The sequence below is a fragment of the Neophocaena asiaeorientalis genome, unplaced genomic scaffold (genome assembly GCF_003031525.2).
Source record: "Neophocaena asiaeorientalis asiaeorientalis breed wild unplaced genomic scaffold, Neophocaena_asiaeorientalis_V1.1 scaffold684, whole genome shotgun sequence".
In the NCBI taxonomy this organism is placed as follows: domain Eukaryota; kingdom Metazoa; phylum Chordata; class Mammalia; order Artiodactyla; family Phocoenidae; genus Neophocaena; species Neophocaena asiaeorientalis.
Window position 1 is genome coordinate 459,884 of NW_020174048.1, and position 21,866 is coordinate 481,749.

Sequence of the window (21,866 nt, forward strand, 5' to 3'; positions counted from 1 at the left end):
CTTCCCGACCTCGAGGGGAGGATGTCAGCCCCACACCCGCAGTCGCGAGTCACCTGGACCGCTTACAAGGGTCTCAGCGCCGCCCCCTCGCTCCCCGCCGCGTCCTCGCTCCGGGCTCTCTCCTCCCGGGCCCGAGCTTCAGCTTTGTTCTCCCGCCCAGGGGACACCTGGGCCTTGCTTTTATTTTTTTTTTACTTATTGTTTGTTTGTTTTGTTTTGCTCTGCTACAGGCTTTTAACCTCCACCCCCTACCCCCCCGGCCGAACAACTCGGCAGCTGCTGAACCAGAGACTGTGTCGAAGGTTTAGTGTTGTGGACACAAAACTCTCCAGGTAAAAAGTGGCGGCGGCCGGGAGGCTGGCGTTCCCGGGGCGCACGGCCGGTGGGGAACCCGGCGGGGCTGCGCGGCCACCCCAGGGCGCCGGCCCTCGCTGCGCCCAGACTCCCTCTGCAGGCGGAGGCCCCGGCCTCCCCCAGAGGACCAAGCCGTCCGCCCAGCCGAGCCCGAGGAGAAAACCTTCCGAGGAGGCGCCTGGGCTGGAGCCACACGTCTCTCTCCCATCTCTCTCAAGCGTTGTGCTTCTAGCACCCTCTGAGAGCCTCTGGAAATGTATCAAAAGTAAAGTAACTTGCCTTTCTGAAAATGATGACCCCACCTTTTCCCAAAGGACTTACGACCCCCCCTCCCACCAGAAGGAACGATATTTACCAACATTAAAAAAAAAAAAAAGGCGTACAAGTACAGCACATTTGAACATCTTAAGTGCTTGGCAACCCTGGGTCTTCCAGGGGGTAAGGCGTGTGTACTTGTCTATATATCTTGGACAAATGTATGATAATTTTTTTTTCATTGCTCACAGCTGCAGTTTTCAGGAGGTCCTTGTCTGCCGGGCGCAAATTGTGGAGACAAAAACCCCACATGACTCTACTCAATGGACCTTAATCTAGAGAAACACTGTGTCATTTGCAAATTATTTCTTAATCGGACTAAGCTATTTAGAGGTGCAGTGAGAGGAGGTAGTGTTTTCGAAATCACCAAAGAGCTCAGCGTTAACTAGGACGCTCTTCCCCCAGAGGCACATTGGTACCACTGTCAAATGCAAAATAAAGCATTGCTTTGCTTGGGGATTATTATTTATTATTATTATTTGCAATCTACTTTTGAGGAACTATTCCCTTGGAGTTTAAGGTAATTTAGTTCTGTCATCGGAGATGTCGGTAACAGCAGGAAGACAGAGTTCGGTCCTTGACATTTTAAAAAACCGGGTTTATGCAGGCATCTCATGCTGGGGAAGGAGAAGCAGGTTGGAACTGGACCGATTCCAGCAGACACACCCTGAAAGCTTTTTCTTTTTGGAGGGAAAATGGAAACGTTTTGGAATCCAGATTTAAACTTTGACTTATATTTTACGTGTTAAATCACTGAAGATTGGGTACAACACTGCATAAGGCTTCAAAACCTGCAAATATTTGAATGGTTTTGTAAGCGAGCAGCTGCCAGTCTTCTGGCTTTGACAGGCTGCCACAGTTTTGTCACTTAATAGTGGGTGTTAGGCTAAGTGCAAAACACTCTGGCAAACAGATGTCAAATCCATATCTCATATCAAGGGGCTTGTGAAGTGGAGTTTTAACCCACATCTAGGCCTGGAGCGCGAGAGCCCGTGTGGACACGAGGGGCACAGCGCCAGGAACGCGAGCGCTCGGAAAGTCGTGGCCGAGCCCTGGGCGCAGGCGACCTAGGAATTCAGTAAACACGGAGACCGCCTCTCTCGCGCAGGCAGGGGAGGAGCAGCGGTGGGGGAGATGCGAGGGGCCTGCCTGGGGAAGGACTGAGCCAGCTCCACACCCCACCTCGGTCTGTCCTCCTCCACCCGAGCCACCCCCCCGCCCCCCCACTGCTGGTGGCAGCTTTGCAGATCCCAGGGCACCAGGAGGGGGCAGACAGCGCAGCCCCGCTCCTCTGGCCTCCCCAGGTGCCCAGGCCACTACCCAGAGAACTTGGCCTCTGGCAGCACGCCTTTCCCGTGGCCTCAGTAGTGAGACTGGGGGTAGCTCCCCAGGAAAAGACCCGCTATCGCAGCGGAACCGGCTGGCACCGCTGAGGTCCGCCCATCTGTCCGCGGCCACGCCAGTCCACAGTGAGGCCCAGAGCGAGAGCAGGGGGCAGCGGGTCCAGCCGCTCCATTCCGACGGCCCCAAGTCTGGGTGCCTGGGCCGGAATTGTCTGTTCCTCATAGCTGGGGCCCAGGGATGGGCCCAAAAGACGCTCGGGGTCCTCCCACAGCGAGGAGGGAGGATGGAGGGGCAACAGAGCATCTTCTTTGTTCTGGGGTCCCCGAGGCGGGCCTGGGCAGACCCCTTTCTCTCCCAAGTACTCCCCGCCCCCAAAGCCTAGAGCGCCCCTGCAATCCGATGGGACGCAAGCTCCTAAAGAAACGAGCCCCTTTTCTCTCACAGCACCAGAGAACCCGGGTCCTTCTAGTCCTGAGCGCCAGTAACGCTTGGGCGCCGCGTCCTGCACACTGCCCTCTGGTAAATCAGGGTAATGGGAAGGATAATTCTGCAGGAAGTGTATTTCCACGTGCTCGCTCAGAGCCTCGGTCATCCCTGAAATGTTTCACCCCTTGGCGATGCCTAACTTGTACACAAAATGCAAACGTCGGCAAGGTCGCATCCATTCCCTAATGCTGCAAGGTAACGCCTGTGTCACAACAGACGACTACCTGTTGTTAGATTTTTACAATATGGAGCAGTTGACTCACTGCTTCACCCACGTCGCTCCTTCCTTTTGTGTAACCACCCTGCCAACTCTTCATTTTTAGAACTTATTCTTGAACCTGGAAGGTCAAAATAGAAATTGTTGATTATACTACACAGTGTGACGAAAGGCAAAAGTCAGTATGAAGATTAAGAAAGGTCTCAGGGATTCCCGGGAAAGAAAGCGACTTCTCAGCCTCACAGATTCCCTCAAGATAGGCATTTCAAAAACTGTATCTCTGTATGGTGACAGATGGCAACTAGGCTTATCGTGGTCATCACTTTGAAATGTATGAAAATATCCAATCACTGTGTTGTGTAACAGAAACTAACATAGCATAGTCGGTCAATTATACTTCAGAAACAAACCAAGAAACTCAGAGAAAAAGAGATCGGATCTGTGCTTACAGAGGAGGGGGAGGGGGGAATTGGAGGAAGGTCGTCAAAAGGTACAAACTTCCAGTTAGAAGAGAGATAAGTACAATAATTTCTGATTAATTATAATCACATTATTAATAACTGATATATATATATAATTAGCACTGCTGCTTGTTGTATACAAAGGTTGTTGAGAGTAAATCCTGAGTTCTCATCACAAGGAAAAAATACTTTTCTCTATTTCTTTAATGTTGTATCTCTGTGAGATGATGATCATTCCATGCTGTATGTAAGTCAGGTCACTAATCTTACATAGTGCTGGATGCCAATCGTATCTCAACAAAACTGGGGGAAAAATGGCTAGACTATTTGGGCTACCATCTGCTTCATAATAAACAGAGATCAAAACCCCAGTCATTTGCCTTAACTATAAAAGCAGCGCCTGAGACACATGCTTAGTTTCCACGAATGCACACACCGCTAATACGTGCTTGAAATAAGGCCTTACTTTTTTCTCATATTCTCACTGATGGGATGGAATTAAAACATAATTTAACGCCCTCCACCCCAGTCCTCTTTAAAATATACAGAACAAATGTCTTACCGGGATGGAACTTTTAGGATAACTAAAGCTTCCTGTACCCAGTAATTTTAATTATATTTTAATGGAAAACCAGAGGTGTTAATTTTTTAAAAGCTGTTTTCCCAGGTCTATAGGATTCATTCTAACTGGACAAAAATGAACTTTCTGACTAGGGAGTTTGCTATTTTCACAACCTACCTGCAAAAATAGTTTAGGTAAGAATATTTCACAAGAGAATCACCCAAAGCCTTTAGAACATTCCAGTGTGCAGGCCCCCTCCCAGACCAGCTGACCCAACCTCTTGAAGAACTTATCCGCATTTTCTAAAAGGCCTCAAAGTGTTTCCGATTGGAATTCAGAGAACCCCTGGCTTACCCTAGTATTGCTAAGAGATTACTTGGAAACTCACCTAGAAACCATATTGTCTTGCAATTATAATGAATCATTTTCCAATTTTATGGAAGAATTACAATGTCAAAGCCTTTACAGCAGCCCACGTGGACACGGCCGTGTAGATTCCCACACGCTGACGTGGAACACGCCTGCATACGGGTGTGTCCCATCTATATATAATGCACCATGATTGAGCAGCTCACATCTACTCCACAGGGTCCTGGCTGGTCTTCGGGAAAGGCGGGATGGGGGGGAGGTGGAGAAGGGACGGGGGAGATGATTCCGGTGGAAGGAGGGAGAAACAGGGTTTCATCCAGAAGGACCTGCCGTCACCGCAGGGGGCGCTCCAGGTGATGAGGCAACTCGCAAAAATCACAGTTAGCAGTGGTTTCCACAGTGTTAGCCAGCCGCTCAAAAACATCCTTTAAGTTCCAGCTACCCATTCTTTACCGAAGGTAACTATTTCACACTCATGGTAATAGCTTTCTATGCCTTTTTTATCTAGGGATGTAAACTGAACCAACTGTTGAGCCATAAAATAATGCATTTTTGCTGATTTGTTGAACGTCCATATTCATGTCGAACGAGGCATAAGCGTGCCCTGCTCTCACCGATTGTCAACCTTCGTAGTAAACCAGCTGCGTTAACTGAACCCCAGGTTGTTGGACAGGAAGACAGTTGGAATATCAGACTGTAGCAGAGTTGATGAGGGCCAGTCTTTCATTCTATTCCTGTCCTTTAATGTAGCACAGCTGTAATGACTGGAAGACTTCACCCGACGGTGGAGAAGAACGTGAAAAATTGTCCTTAAAAGGAGGAGGAGGGGGGTGGGGGAGCGATGGAGTGGGAGTTTGGGATAAGCAGATACAATCGTATACATAGGATGGATAAACAACAAGGTCCTACTGCAGAGCACAGGGAACTCTATTCAATATCCTGGGATAAGCCACAATGGAAAAGGAGATGAAAAAGAATGTATGTATCGTATAACTGAGTCACTTTGCTATAGAGCAGAAGTTAACACAACATTATAAATCAGCTATACGTCAATGAAAAAATAAATTAAAAAAAAGAGGGGCAGTTCGCTGGTGCTTACATACGTACGTACACACACAACTACACCTATGAATACAGAGCTTTCTCTCTGTGAATACGTATGCAGAGAGATAGAAATAAAGACCTTCTCAGTAACTACTTCACGATTTAAACAAATCTCCTTTGAAAAGGTAAAAGAACTCCATAAAGTTCCTAATATTTGTGGTCTGCTTGCTTCCTAGGTGATGAGCACACAGGAGCCTCGGAGAGCTTCCAGCCTTGGTGTAGCGGGGTCCAGAGAAAAGGCCACAGCCTGGGAGGGGGTGGCCGCACAGCCGGTGCAGAGAAGTGTCCTTACGACGGAGCGCCGTGACGTGGACGTCAGGGCAGGACTGCCTGCCAGGGAGCCTGGCTTCGTTCTGCTGCTCCCTGTCGTGTGACCTCGAGCTGGTCTCTGAACTTCTCCAATCCTGGCTCCTAGTCTGTAGAGCGGAGACGTTAACTCCCACGTACAGGATTATTGTGACAACTGCAGTGGCTGCCGCTGACTGCCCTGGTCGGGGAGTGCTGGACGGAGTGAGGTCCGGCCAAACGACATCTACTTCTCCAAGGAAAACGCCACCAGTCTGACCAGTGCAGCACCTGAAGTGCTGTCCACCGTCTCCCAGACACAGCGTTCGTGTTCAGGAAGCCGGGACTCTGACAAGCTGGACATTTCAGTGTTTTCATCTGAAAACCTGAGACGAACGCTCCTCCCCCTGCAGCCTGTGATGAAAACGTGGAGCTGTCACTTGGCGTCTTGTGATCAAATCGTCTTCTTTAGGAAACAGTGACCAAATCTTAACTTCATATTTCCTCCACTGATTACGGCTTATTTGTTGACTTGACTCCGTTGGGATACTCAGGGCGACCCCTGCTTCATAAACTGTAGGTTTTGGAGATCTTACTCCTTCTTCGTTTGGGGAGATTTTCTGTTTCAGAACTTCATCCAGTCGTTAAAAATATCTATACTGATCTCCTACGATGCGGGGTACCATGCTAATCCCGCGGGTGTGGCCATGCACGAAATCAGGCAAGAGTGTGAGTCCTCCTGCCGGGAGCACGTCTGCAGGTCTGGGGAGACCTGGGCCATTCTTCTGGGACAGCCCCATCGGTCTTTCTTGACGTTTCTTCCTTTCATCTGGTGTACACTTCTTAAAGCTCTGTTTTCATGTTTGTTTCTGGTGATGTATTTCTTTTCCTCCTTTCCTTTTAGGTCTGTGGTCACGCAGTGAAAGTGAGGATTCCATGGAAGAAAACGTCCATAGGATTTTCCTCTGGTTTTGAATCTACGTGATGCCAAAGCCTCTGAACGATTCCGTCTAAATTTCAGTTAAACTGTTGCCGTGTGTTCAACGCAGGCAAATTCCCGATTCTGCCGCGGGGCCATCACTTCACTTCTCTGGGACCTCGATTTTTCAAGCTTAAAAGTAAGGCAGAACCAATGCTTTATGATCCTAGCATTGAATATTCTGTCGTAGTTTAAACCTCCAGGGATTAAGTTTTTGGTCTGCGAAGTGGGTACAAAAACGTACTAGCCTCACAGGCCCGTTCGTGTTCAAAGAGGAATTCCAAAGCTTCTAAAGATGCCAACTGCGTGTCATGACCGTGCGTTTCCATGCTTGCCCCTTGTTAGGGGGCAACGTGTGGGCAGGTGAAGGGGCGCAGTGACAGCCCTTCTGAGATGAGCGCTTCCTGCTATTTGAATGTTTCAGCTCTGGCAGAGGACTGAGTATTAGGAACTCAAAGAGTGATTTCATAAAGAAAAAAGAGTGTAGTTTATACCCAAATGGAATAAACCCCCTTTTGAGTAAAAACAATCTGCATAAATGCTTTAAGAAAGCCTATAATTATGATAAAAATGTTGCTCAAAGTTAAAATTATGAAGCAATCAAGATTTATAAACAGCCTCTCATCGACTTCTAATCATTCTTTCTTTTTTATATACAAACTGTACACAATCTATGGTTGCAATATATCATACTATACATTTTATTTTCAGTAATTTAGCTGAGTAAAATATATGTGAGGTGACATTGAGGAGCTAGGTTATATATGCACATGACTCTGGGTGTATAGCTGCCGACATCTCACACACACACACACACACACACACACACACACGCACACACACACACTGAGACAGTTACGCATCTTTTTGGCTAGCATCGTACACAGAGAAGACGCATGCTTGTACGGTATCGGAGTATCTTTACAATTTTAATGAACACAGCTCCTTTTGCAATAGTTTGAAAAAGTATGACATGCATAAGAGTATTAATTTATTTCTGCCAGAAGAAACTATTTTAATAACTGGATGAGTGAAGCCAAAGCTGACCAATATTTGTCTATACTGGGCAAAAATTGCCTGATGTGAATGGATAGTCACCACGCAAATTTGGTGACCGTGTGGATGGCTGACCTGCAATAGGAGTTCGCAGATACTGTGTTTGGAAGTTTCTCTTCAATGATTTAAAAATGTTTCAGCTTCAATCAAAGCGCGAAGCGGAAGGGTAACCTTGACAGCAACAGACATTTGTCAAGTGGCGTCTTCTGTCAGGGATCCAAAGACAATTCTGGAAATATTTCCAATAATTGTAAAAGTGATTTTCCTGTAGGCCACCCTTATCTCCTTTGATATTCTTAACGCCTAACATCTACTTCATCTTTGTCTTAACACTTAACCTCCAGAAAACTAGCTTGTTGCATTTAATTCCAGTGTTTTCCCTAGTTTGGTTCTCGCTACAGCTAACTACACCTGTAAGAGTACAAAGAACCGACTCGCAAAATTCAAAGGGGCTTTTTAGGTAGGATTTCATTGTCTGAATGTTTGCAAGGGAAGCATTAACTACAGAAACTTTATCATCTCAATAAATACCGACCTACAGCACATCGGTTCTTCGAAGGCGAACATCCTCAGCTGGGCTTTACATCCTCTGAAAGGTACATTCATTCTTGGTCTCTCGGAAGACTCAGCCACAACAGACGTGTCAGGACCAGTTAGCTACACTTAACAACACAATTCTGAATCCGATCTCACTCAAAACATTTCCATGGTGCTCCATTTCTCTGAAGATACGATCTCATATTGTTAACAGAGCCCCTGCCTGCTTTTCCACATCACCTTGGGTTGCTGTCCCCAGACACCAAGGCCCAGCCCCAGGAGACTTCCATTCCTGCCCTGGGGACCTCCTCTCACAATCTTTCCTTGGTTCTCATATGTTCCTTTATCTCATATTTCTTCCCTCAAACTTTTGTCTGGCCTACCCAGCACTCAAGTCACTTGCTTGAAGATGCTTTCTTTCCTGATCTAAATTAGGGTAGTCTGTTCTATCTTAAACACACAACACCTATCACAACTTGAACCACAATTTTATTTCTGTGATTATTTGTTTAAGATCCATTATCCCCCATAGACTGCAAACTTCTCGAGGGCAAGGATCATGTCATTTGTTCAACCCTGTATTTCTAGTGCCTCCTACATTGTAGACACTCAAGAAATATTTGCTGAATAGGTAAAAATAAACAATAACGACCGGCTGCCTATGGTGGAGAAACCATACTGAATTGTTCTTCAGCCACAAACAACTGTAAAATCCGGCAAAATATGAGGCCATCGTCTTGCAGCAGCAGGTAACAGGCATCACAAGGTCATGATCTCTAACGGCAGGAAGCTCATGAGGTAAGTAAGCCCCAGGGCCTGGCTCTCTTCCTGGGAACACTTTCCTGGCCATGCTGCAGAGTGTGGCGACCCAAGGACAGCAGGACGGTCTCCCTGAGTCGAGAAAGCAGAAATCAGAGTTCTGGGTAACTGAAGCAGCTGGAATCTGCATGGTAGAACGTCAGAGAAGAGAGAGCCATGCAACAAGAAGGCCCCAGAAGTCCTGTGGGGGCCCCGGGAAAATGTGGCTGAGGCCAGGCTGTCCACACACAAGGTAGGATTAACCAAGGCTTATCAGATAGAAGCTGGTAGGGGACTGAGAGTGAAACAGTAACCAGAAGCTGAGCAGTGCGGACACTGCCAGGGGGAGGGGCCTCATGAATACCAAACCAACACCTGTGGCATCCAGATGAGACACCAGAGGTATGGCCTTAGGGCGAGGATCACATGCTTGGGTACGATTTGCCCTAGTCCAGCCCTAACAAACCTAATGCCAAGCCCTGTAGAGATCCACAGGGGAAGCAAATATACGTTGAAGGTTAAGTCTGGCCAAGTTAGAGGGACTTCAGAAAACCTTTGGACTTCTACATATGCACCAACAAACCATGGACCCAAGCTCACGGTGGTCATCCAGTGACTGACCTGCTTGCTGTCGGGAGTCAATACGGGGAAGAGGAAGGTAACAGAACCCAGTCTCCACACTGTATTATCTACAATCTATATGTAGATCCACAGTCTATGTCTGCGATTATTTTGCCATGAACAACTGCCCCTGGAGTTCTTCTCATGTGGATGGGCAGGGACTGCAAGGTGGCTATGTGCAGATCTCTAATCTTTAGCTCCAACAATCCTTCAGCTCTTGGGGTTGTCTTCTTTGAACCACTTAATTTCCAATCAATTATTATAATCATCCCTTGAAATACTCTCAGCCTCCTGGCTCCATTCTTTTTTCACTAACTCCACTATGGCCAAACCACAATCTTAGTTAAAGTGAGCTCTTCACACTGCATACCTTCAACTGAACAGCTGTATGTGGTTGGAGGAAACAGACAGACAAGCAGACAGACAGACAAGCGCTAGACATATGGGGAAATAGGAAAATGAGATCTACGGTCAAGAGAAAAAGCAGGCAATAGAAACCATCCCAAGATGACCCAGATGGTGCACTTTGCAAAGATTTCATAAACCTGTTCAAAGAACCGAAGCAAAATATGGTATTAATAAGTGAACAGATTGGGAATCTCAGCAAAGATTTGGAAATTCTAAAGAAGAATCAAATGGAAATTATGAACTTAAAAGTATAAGGAACTTATACTGCAAAAGTAACTGCAAAGAAAAATTCATAAGATAGGCTTACAGCAGGCAGGAAATATTAGAAGGAAGAGTAACTAATTTGAAGACATCAACAAAAATGATCCAACCTGAAGAACAGACAGAGAAAAATTAAAGAAAAATCAAGAGCCTCAGGGACATGTGGACATTATCAAGTGGTCTAATATACATATAATTGGAGGTCAGAAGGGGAAGCAAGCGATACTGAGGCATAAACATTTTTTTGAGGAAATAATGGCCAGATACCTGCTTAATTTGATGAAAAACATGACGCATAGATCCAGGAAGCTCATCAGACTCCCAGAAAGATAAACATAAAAACAACAATGTCTAGGCACATTGTAGCTAAACTGCTGAAAACAAAGATAAAGGGAAAATCATGAAATTAGCTGGAGAAAAAGGACACATGTATAGGATTATAAATGGACTCCTCAGGAAATACAATGGGGACCAGAAAATGAAGGAAGGGTACCTTTAAAATGATGAAAGAAAACCCAACAACAACACTACCAACCCCCAGTTATTCCATACGAAGCACAAATATCCTTGAAAAGAAGATTGAAAGGAGATGCTTTCACATCATTGAATGCTGACAGTATTTACGACCAACAGACCTGCACTATAAAAACTGCTAAAGGACACTCTTTGGAGTGAAAGGACATGAAACCTGGTAGAAACTAGCATCTACAGGAAGAAGTGAAGAGCCACAGACGTGTGAAATGTTTTCTCTTTTTCTCATCATTTACTTAGAAGATAACTCAGTGTTTAAAAAGTAAGTCTGCAACTTTAGCATTAGTGTAGCATTAACAGCTCCATATGGAGATTGAATCCATATCTTTGGCTTCACTAGTTCCAACAAACTGAATTCTTACTTCCAGATAAAGCAAAAAAGAAAAAACAAAACAACACAACACAATGTTGCGAGTAATAATGTTTGATTACAAAGTGAACTGAAGTATTGGGAGTTTGTGAATTTTCAGAATATTTTGCCAACAGTGAGTTTTTAATCCAATCCTATCAGATTTCTTGAAGATGAAACACCTCTTACCTTCTAGTCAGAAACTATGCTGTGTTGAGGAATTACTGTGTTCTTTTAAGATACAGTAAGTATTCTACCTGCATTGTGCTGTTAGCTTGTTTCTCTACCTGTCTCTTGATCTCTTCAAGACTGCTTGCTTCATTAAAGACAAGGGATAGGATGCTGAGTGAAGAATCTGGCCCATTTTTACAAACTGAGCTTTGATTGCAACATAAATTGAGTAATCTTTCATACTGCTGCCCAAGGGCATTTGGGATCATTTCTCGTCATAAGAGGTACATGGGGAGACATTAGAGCTGGATCTCTATGCATGATGATAAATAAGGATGCTCTCCTTTTGAGAATAAAAAAAAAACATAGCCAAACACCCACTGAAAGACTCTTTCCCCCCTTCCCTCTCTTCCCTTCTCTTCTTGTCTTCACTCCCTCCTTCCTCTCTCTCTCCTGCTCCTCCTTCTTCTCCTTCCTCTTCTTCTTTTTCTCCCTCTCCCTCCTTCCTCCTTCTGTCCGTCTGTCTTTATCTTTCCTCTGTCTCTCTCTCTCTCTCATTGGACACTGGCCACGCATTTTTTTTCTGTAATAGAAGATGACTTTCTATGTTTAGTTATGAGTCCTCTATTTTAAGTGGATTACACTCTGGAATAAAGAAAGCACGCTGTATCACACTGAACTCAGGATTTTGAAAAAAGAAAAATTTTCATTGATTAGGATAAATATAGTATTGCCTGTGAGGACATCTAGTTTTCATCTTTCCCTATTTATTTTCTTTGCCACTTGACATAAAAACACAGATTTGTTTTACTGTCTTTATAAATGTGAAGGTACACCACACACACACACACACACACACACACGCACGCACACACGGCTATCTCACTCCCTTCTGATGACGTGTACACTTACCAAGGTCTTTTCTTTGAGGCTCCATGGGACGCTCTCTCAAAAACTGTTGAAGCTCTGCATATCAATAAAAAATCTGAAAAAGCGTGTTTCATATGCCAGTTTGATAGTCATTTGTAGTGTTAAAATATAATATTAAAAGAGCAGTGCTAAGCAAAAAGCCTTATCTAATTTTGTAGACAAATTTACTTATGTTTTAAAATAATTAGACTATTACTGAACTTTTTTTTTTTTTTTTTGCGGTACGTGGGCCTCTCACTGCTGTGGCCTCTCCCGTTGCGGAGCACAGGCTCCGGACGCGCAGGCTCAGCGGCCATGGCTCACGGGCCCAGCCGCTCCGCGGCATGCGGGATCCTCCCGGACCGGGGCACGAACCTGCGTCCCCTGCATCGGCAGGCGGACTCTCAACCACTGCGCCAGCAGGGAAGCCCTGAACTTTTTTTTTTTTTTGGTACAATTACTGGATTTTTCTCACATCTCCTCTATGTGATTCAAAAACTACCTTTCTTAACTTTGTATCTTGAAAATGAAATACCCCCTGACCACAGCATGGACATCACCTGGGAGCCTGTTAGAAGTGCAGCATCTCAGGTCCCATCCCAGACCTACTGAGGCAGGATCTGCATTTTCAAAGGACCCCTTTAAAAGGAAGTGCCACTCCACAACATTTCAGATTTGCCTATTAGATTGATGTTTACTGGAATAGTTTCATAGAATAAAATACTGTCAGGTATTTTTTTGAGGCAACCTCATGCAATCAATCCCCAAACAGAAGTTAATAAGAATTTTTAATTATTGTTTCTGATACTCTTCTGGAATTTGTTTTAAATTCAGTGTGTTGAACAAAAGGTTGTTTTATATTTTAAAATAATGATTAAAAAGCACATTATAATGTTCCTCTAAGATAACTCAGGAGCTATTTGGGGGTTAGGTTTTTTCAAATCTTAGTTTAGCATCTAAGCACTTAATTATTTAATATCTAGTTACTTATCACCCCATGCTGCTTTGTACTTGCTAAAATATAAACTATTTTTCATGATTTAAAAAATGTAAACTTGTTTTCCATCTTATATACTTCCTAAAATAAATGTACATTTGTGTTATAACTCCTCCATCGTCTAGACACTGAGAGAAGGAAAAGGAGCATTGAAATGAAGTGAATATCCACGAAATGCCATTATGAGCTGGGAAGCAGAGAACTGGGGGTTACAGTTAAAGACCAGGGACAATCAGCCTCTAAATTAATTTTACTCCTCTTCTCTCTGGATTTCTTAAGCCATTATTTACAAGCTGTCAAATTTTATGGTTGAAGTAATTTGTATAAAATATGCAGTGAAAGCATACTTTATCCACTGATTTCCTGGCTGTTCATGGTTGCCACTCATCTCCTGAAGAACTCTTTTTTTTTGCTGCACGAAGCACAGATTAAAATATCAATTTTCAATCCTGACTCAAGTGTGGAGACAAAGAAAATGGGCCACGAAGTTAGGAGGGCCTGGGTCTAAATCACGCTCTACCCTCGACTAATTGTGTGTTCTCAGTCAAGTCATCCCACGTCTCTGGGCCACGACTTCTTCATTTCAAAATGTAGATAATAATAACATAACATCAGAGATAGTAGTAGTGACAATAAATGACTTAACACATGCGAAGCTCTATCACTTGGCAAATTTTTGATGGGCTTTGAGAGAAAGTGTTTTTTTTTTTTGATGGAAAATTTTATAAGTACAACTTTATCCATACTTGAGTTTCTTATTGAAAGAACTGCCACTTCCAGTAAATGGCAGACTAGATAATTTGCTATAATATTATGATATTATAAAATCAAAACATAATTTTATAAGATTATAAAAGCAAATATAATAACTAATACAATTAACTATAGTAACTATATAATTTGCTATGTCCTACAGAGGATAGCCCAACAAGGTGGGAAGAATGTAAAATAAACAAAATCAAGTTTTTAAAGCATCAAAGAATTAACAAGATAGTGAGAGATTACTGGACCAAAATCTGAGAGGGGGCTGGAACCCAGAGACAGACCGGGCAGGAAGGGCCTCTTTGGATCTCATGGGAAATGACTGATCAGAAAACCACGGCTGAAACTTGAACTATGCTTCTGGTGGCCTCACAGAGCCGAGGGAAAAAGCTGGACTTTGGGGCTTACCAAACTGGAGACTTTGACAAAGGAACCCCCACTTTGGGCTGGCATTCCTGGGGGACTTCACCACAGGAGAAAGGACAATGTAGACAGTCTTCCCACAGTTCTGCAGCCCCGTTTCATACCAGCAAGGTGGCCAAGAAAACCTCAAGGTTTGCACTTGGTTTAAGGTGGTCCCAGACTGCTACCCTCCCCAGTGAGCTACAGAAGCAAATAAAGATCTTCCCTAACGGAAGACAGCATCACCCTAGGCCTCAGACGATTTCCTCAGATGCTTAAAACAGCAACAACAACACTGTGTCCAGCACACAGTCAAAGATAACCAGACACAAGAGGCAACAGCACCATGACTGAGAAGGAGCAGAGACAAGAGACCGAAAACAGAACCACAGTGACTCCAGATACTAAAGTCATTGGACGTGGTCTAGATGATAACTATCGTTACTGTTTTAAGAGATAGAGCCAAGCTCAAAAAATGGGCAGGGAATTGGAAACTACAAAAAGTGAAAAAGAAATTTTTAGGAATTCAGAGGAAAAAAATATACGAACTCAATTAAGAACCCACTGGATAGATTTAAGACACGTGAGAGCTAAAGAGAGAATCGGTGAACGGGCAGATACTTTAGAAGTAATCAGAAAACCATCACGAACAAACTATCGATGAAAAGCACAGAAGCAAAAGTTCTAAGTCTCTTACCTTTACTTCTGTGTTTTTCATCTGTAGTTTGCTTTCGGTCAGACTGGGCCTTGGGTCAGGGGAATGAGACCCTTACCCCCGGCACAAAATTTAAGAAGGTGCCAAAACTCGTAGTTATCAGGACAAATAATAGCTCCTGACTGGGCTGAGAGAGCCTACAGATTTGGCTTTCCCCAGCAATGCCAGTGGAAGCAGGCATTTCCAGAGTGTTCAGGCAATAATGCGGTTCATCAAGCCTGAAAACCCACTTAGCTTGGGAATTTTAAAAAATTAACCTTGACGAAAATTTAAGAGATATAACAGCATTAAAAACTTCAGAGGATTAGAGAAAAGAAAAGAAACACTTAATTCTACCACTCTGAATACCGATCACTTTACGTGTTCCTTTTGAACCTTTGTTCACACACACGTGACTTTACGTGGTTGTAAGAGTGGGACCTGCAGCCATGAGCCTGCGTGCTCACGTCCACGTGGGGGGCTGGGACAGCTCCCTCTTCTCCCCTGGGACGGCTGACATGGGACAGTATATCCATGTCCAGGGGCTGTTGGGACAAAGTACCACACACTGGGTGGCTTAGAACAACAGAAATGTACTCTCTCGCTGTCCTGGAGGCCAGATGTCTGAAGCCAAGGTGCCAACAGGGCCTTGCCCCTCGGAGGCTCTGGGTGGACTCCTTCCTGCTTCCGGGCAGCTGCCAGTTCTGGGCGTTTCTGGGCATGCCGCTGCGTCAGCCCAGTCTCTGCCTCCTCTGTTACATGGTCTTCTCCCCTCTGTGTCTGTCTTCGCCTCTTGTCCTCCTGGTAGAAGGACACCAGTCATGTTGGGTTAGGGTCCTTCCTGCTCCAGTACGACCTCAACTAATTATACCTCCAAAGGCTAAGGTCACACGCTCAGGTCCTGGGGGCTAGGCTTCAACACATCCCTTGTGGGACGTGATTCAGTCCATAACAGAGGCTCAACCAGCAAAGGCAGCGAGACCGAGTCAGGGAGGTGGCGACACTGGTGTGACAGGCCACGGGGACAGGGCCTTCCTCTCCAGCTTTCCTTTACAAGTGTCACCTGTGACCTCTTAGGAAGCCCTTCTCTATTCACCTAACAAAGCTCCTTGTTGGGCTGGAGAATTTTTCACTGTTAAGCTGGACTCTAGCGGCTCAGCTTGTCAAGAAATAAAAAAGTGTGCTGACTTCATTTATTTTTTGTCCAATCCTATTGTTTTTCAGACAGAAGGTATATCCCCACCCCCGGCATCAGCCTAAATTAACCCCGCATGTTGTGTTAATAGTTCTAAGGACCCAGCGGGACTTTGGCAGGGGTTTGACGTACACTCCGTTGAATCTCATGCATCTTTCTGAGGATGCTCCTGGGCGAGTCAGTAGTTGCAGTGGTTGTAAAAAGACAACGATTTGGTCCTTCTGAAAAGGTTAAAGGTATTAACATAGCAAAAGATTGAACGTCTTTCCAAGGAATAGTTGTGCATTTTAGTCAAAGTATGCTCTATGTTTCCATGCATCTCTACAGTTTGTTTGAGATTTACATTTTCTTTTGCAGAAGTGAGCACTTGTCAATTACCCACTGAGGGGGTGCTGCGATAGAGAGGGTTTTTTTCTCAGTAATCGCCCGAATAAAACCACTTATGCAAAATGCTATTTCTGATGCATGTGTACAAAGCAGGCAGCACGCCTGGAAAGGAGCACCGGGGTCAGTGTCTCTGCCCGATGGGATTACGTTTGCGTTTGGAGAATTTCAGTCCATATCAAAGTTATTTAGGTGCAGAAGATGAAGTCTCTTTTCTGGGAGCATAAAGCCGTTGAAATAAATGAAATAAACCAACCTCCTGGGAGAGACCACCTGGGGATGGGGGATCCAAGGCTAGGAAGTGCCCTGTGCTGGCTTTCTGGAGCAGCTCTAGGGGACCCGGGGCCTTCATTTCTCACTGTCCCAGTGCTGCATGGGCCAAAGAGTGATCTCGTAGGTGTGGTACATTCTTTTCCTAAAATGAAATCTGAATTAAAGTCCTTGCTAGTTTGAAGTCATTCTGGAAAGAGAGCTGTGATGGCCACAAGCGTACCGCTTCGGAGCTTTAGAGCCCTACTGTCTCGAGCAAAGCTTTTAATAGATATTATTAATACTCAATAATCATTCAGTAAATATCACTAAAGGCCCTCGATGAGCTGGGTGCTGAGTACTTCAGACCACGGCCAATGGCAAAAAGATGGAATGGAATGAACTGCTACTACACAGGCCAGCATGAATGAATCTCAAACATCATCTTGACCCAAATAAGCCAAGATCAAAAGAATTCATGCTGTGCATCCACCTGTAGAAAGTTGAAAAGCAGGCAGCCCAGCCCACGATGTCTGGAGTTAGGATGTGGGCAGGGGTGGTGCCTGGACGTTTCTGGTTCCAAGTCTGGGGGCTGCTTACAGGCTGTGGGCAATTCACCTTGTGGCAGTTCATCGGGCTTCATCCTGAGCTGGGCACTTCTCCATATGCGCCTTAGACGGCAATCAAAGCTGCTTATAAAATGGTGGAGGGTGTTGAAGCAGTGACGTGACCCAGTGCAGATATAAGGGCTTCTCATGCCGTGCAGGACAGATTCGATGGCAGGAAACAGTGAGGGGCTCCTGCACTTGAGCCAGTGACGGGGTCTGGGGAGGTGACAGTTGGGAGGGAGAGGACACATAGGTCAAAGTGCCCTTGGGAGGAGAGATGCCATGACCTGCTGAGGGACCACGTGTGGGCGGGAAGGGAGTGACGTCCCTACCAGGAGGAGAACTGCAGGCGGAACTGATTTACTTCTCCATCGTTTTACACCCAGAGTCCTGTAGACAACTCAACCCAAATAACACCACACTCATCATCGTGGAGACCGAGGCCAGGAGATTCAGGGCAGCAGCTGGTAACTTTATTCGGCATTTCCCCCCCGCGTGTCCTCAAATCCACACTGGGTCGCTTATCTCAGCGTGGGCGTCAAGCCCGCTGAGGGCGCATCAGCTCTGCATTGTGGGGCCAGAGACATGGGGCCGCGAGGCGGCCGGTGCCAGGACGCAGGCTCACGTTCACAGCTCGCGGTCCAGCGGCGACCGTGGAACAAGAGGCGGTCCGGCAGCCTGCGTGACTTCACGTCTGCAAATCCCTTTCCAAGACGTGAGAGCCAGGGAAAAGCAGGTTCATTCCCGCACGTTCCGAGGTAACGAAACACAGAAGGGAAACATCCCCCCCGCCAAATCCCTCTGGCGGCTCCGTTCCCCCCGCCGGCACTCGTGATTACAGGGCACGGAAATAAATCCTGCTTATTACGTCTGGGCACCCGCGGGACGGCCTTGGGACGACTGAAGGTACTTTCCAGACGTTGATGCTCAGATCCATCCTACGTAGCTTTATTTCTCTGTTTTCTTTCTGTGCTGATGGCAATGTCCTGTGTCTGACTGTCCACCGCCGTGACCACCAGCCCCTGTGGCTACTTAGCCCTCGACCTGTGGGGAAGCAACTGAGCTCCTGAAGCTTTCATTTCCTTCAACTTACATTTAAAGACCCACGTAGAGCTGCCGCGGTGACCTGTGCAGGTGCAGGTGCACCAGGGCCGGCGTGCGTTCCCATCTTTGTGGCGGAGCTCCCTAGCAGGGAAAAGATGTATTTTATATTTCCTCCAAAGCCACGCTTGAGACACCTGTAGTGATCATTATTTTCATGAAGGAGACGCTTGCGTTTGTAGCATTGTTCCTATTTTACCGTAGAAACAAGAGACGGGCTTAAGATCTGGGAGAATTAATGGATTTATTTTTCTCAGCTGAGGGTCATTGGAGTGAAAGCAGCTCGGGTTTTCATCGATTCAACACATATTTATTGAGAGCTGCTTACCAGTCAGTAATCTGGGTTCTGGAGGTGTAGCCGGGGAAACAGACAAGAAACTAACAGATAAGAGGATTACATGCCGACGCTAAATGGTGGTCCACGCTTTGCGAAGACAAAGCAGAGTTAAGGGGAGAAGGATTCTCGGTTGGTCAGGGCAGGTCTCGGGGATAAGAGGACACTCAAGCAGAACTTTCTGGAAGAGCGAGCATGGTGAACAGAAGCCGCGATGGGAGAGAGCTCGGGGTAGTCTAGGAATCACGGGAGCCAGTTTCCTGGAGCAGAAGGAGCGGGGAGAGTGCTCAGGTCTGCGGGAGCTTCTGCTTGAATCTCGAGCGAGTTGGGAGGTGATCGTAGGATCCTGAACAGGAGAGCGTGGACTCTGTCCTCCCGGGGCCGGGGACACAGAGTGACCGCCAGGGCAGCACCTGGGGAACACCCACGAGAGTGTGCACGGTGGGCTCTCAGCAAGGACCCTCGGACCCTAGCGAGTTGGCCAGAGGACTGTGCCCGTGGTGCCTGGGTGACCAGGCGAGTTCCTTAACTTCTCGGCTTTGGTTTTCTCATCTGAATAAATGGACGATCTCCTTGTTGTGAGCGTCACATGGGCTCTGATGTGCATCGGTAAATAGCACCCTTTTGTTGTTGTTTTAACAGAACAGGCCTGCTCTCCAAGAATAAATGCAAAGATTAGGTGACTGGTGATGATGATCTGACAGTCACTAGATCTTGGGCCTTCGGAAGCTCTCTGTCTGGTTCTCGGGTTTTTTGTTTTTTTGTTTTTAATTTATTTATTCTTGGCTGTGTTGGGTCTTTGTTGCTGTGCGCAGACTTTCTCTAGTTGTGGCGAGTGGGGGCCACTCTTCGTTGCGGTGCCCGGGCTTCTCATTGCGGTGGCTTCTCTTGCTGTGGAGCATGGGTTCTAGGGTGCGCAGGCTTCAGTAGTTGTGGCGCATGGGATCAGAAGTTGTGGCTCGCGGGCTCTAGAGCGCAGGCTCAGCAGTTGTGGCACGCGGGCTCAGCTGCTCCGCGGCATGTGGGATCTTCCCGGGCCAGGGCTCAAATCCGTGTCCTCTGCATTGGCAGACGGACTCCCAACCACTGCGCCACCAGGGAAGTCCCTGGTTCTCAGGTTTTCATCAGTGGAATAAATATTTGGGCAAGACCTGAAGAGCTGTGAGACACGCTGTGCCCCACCCAGAGCGAGGGGCCCGGGGCAGTGGGCTCAGAGCAGGGGGGAGGCCACCTCGGGGCCCTGAAGACAAGGAGGACCCTCTGGAGGCGAGGGAGACGGGGGCAGGGGAGACAGATGGGACCCGCATGAGAAGCCCAAGGACTAGGGTGTTGGGAGGGGAACTGGGGCGTCCACCAGGCTGAGAAGGACTGGCTCCTGGCTCTGGGTGGGCGGCTGGTGGAGGGATCTTTCCCTCCATGTGAGCAGGGCTTTCCACCAAGATACACATGGCGAACACAGGGACAAACAGGCTGCTTCAACGCTGCTCTGCTCCCCAGGACCTGATGGGGAGAAAAGTGCTGGATGCTAATCAAAGCGGGATCGGTCACTGCCTCCTGCCCTTCCAGGCAGTTTTCCCAGGAAACTGGGTCTCCTTCCACAGGAGAAGGACAGTTCCACGGCGGGGCTGGGGGCCACAGTGGCCTCGCAGACCCAAGGGCCTGTCCTGTGGTCGTGGCCTGTCCTGGATGCCTGGCCACACGTGGTCCTGCTTTATCACCAGTGACCAGACCGCCAGAGACCAGCCTCCAAATAACTCACCAAGCCCTGAAAATACACACGGCTGAAAGTCACTGCTTAGATTTCAAGGACTCTCATAAGGCCTGGGCTAAGACAGCTCCTTCCAGGTGCACTCAGATTTCCACCCAAGGCCAACAGACTTCTTTAGATGGCAGGTAGAGACCGAAAAGTGAAAAAAGAAAACGTGAGTATTTGCTCAGAGCCTCAGGCCCCATGAGGAGATGGTCCCGGGGAGCACTGGAGGAATGAATGAGCTTGGGTTTGGATTTCTGGGGAACAATGAAACGCCGACCGCAGCGAGGGGTCAGGTTGTGTGCCGGAGGCTATGTCCAACCAGAATACTAACCTGTGGCGCCAAGTTCTGTCGCGGGCAGGAGCGTGAGATTCCCACGGGCTCCAGCGAGAGCAGGCGCCAGACGGGGCAGCAGAAAACCCTCCGGGCAGGCAGCACCGAACCGCACAAGCTGGCCCCTCTCCATCTGGGGTCAGAAGCTCAGAAACGACTCTTGGTTTCGCTGTTTGTTTGGATGGGTCACGGGGACCACTCCAGAGAGGAGAATGCAACAGGGGTGGTGGAAGGAAGAGGGCAGGGTCTGGCTGACACACTGAACAACCGTGGAGTGAGGGGGCCTCCCTGACGGTCCAGTGGTTACGACTCCGCATTCCCAGTGCAGACGGCATGGGTTCGATCCGCAGCTGGGGAACTAGATCCTGCATGCGGGCGGCCCCCACCGCCCCGAAAACCTAAAAACTCAAAACCCCCGCGCAGTGAGAGGGAGGCCGCTTGTGGTCCAGCGCTGTCGGGAGGGGCGGATGCTGGACCCTTTGTGAGGATCCTGGTGTTGCCACAACTGGAATCTGAATCCCTAGGACTTAAGCCCTGTTTACTCACTGATGTTGCTGAAGAATCCAGATGCAGCGTCGGGAAGAACCAAGCCCCTTGTCCTTTGGGACGTTGTCCTTTGGGACGTTCCAGGTCGAGCTACACGGAGACTGCTCAGGTAGAGGGTCGGACACGGTGGGACATGGCGCTCCCCACGCAGCCTCCTCTCCTCCTCTCCTGGGGAGGCGGGCAGCTCGCCCCTCCTGACCTCTCTGCAGCTGGGACCCCGAATGTCGATCACATTTCCCACCGAGGGGCTCTGACTGGGGGATGGCGGAAGGAACCCATCTTCTTGCTGCTGGACCACTTCCTGCTTCCTAGAAAGCTGCATGGGCGGGATGCCCCCCAGCCGGGCTGCTGTGTCCACGTGCTCGTCCGTGGAGCGTGTGGAGTGGGGTTTGT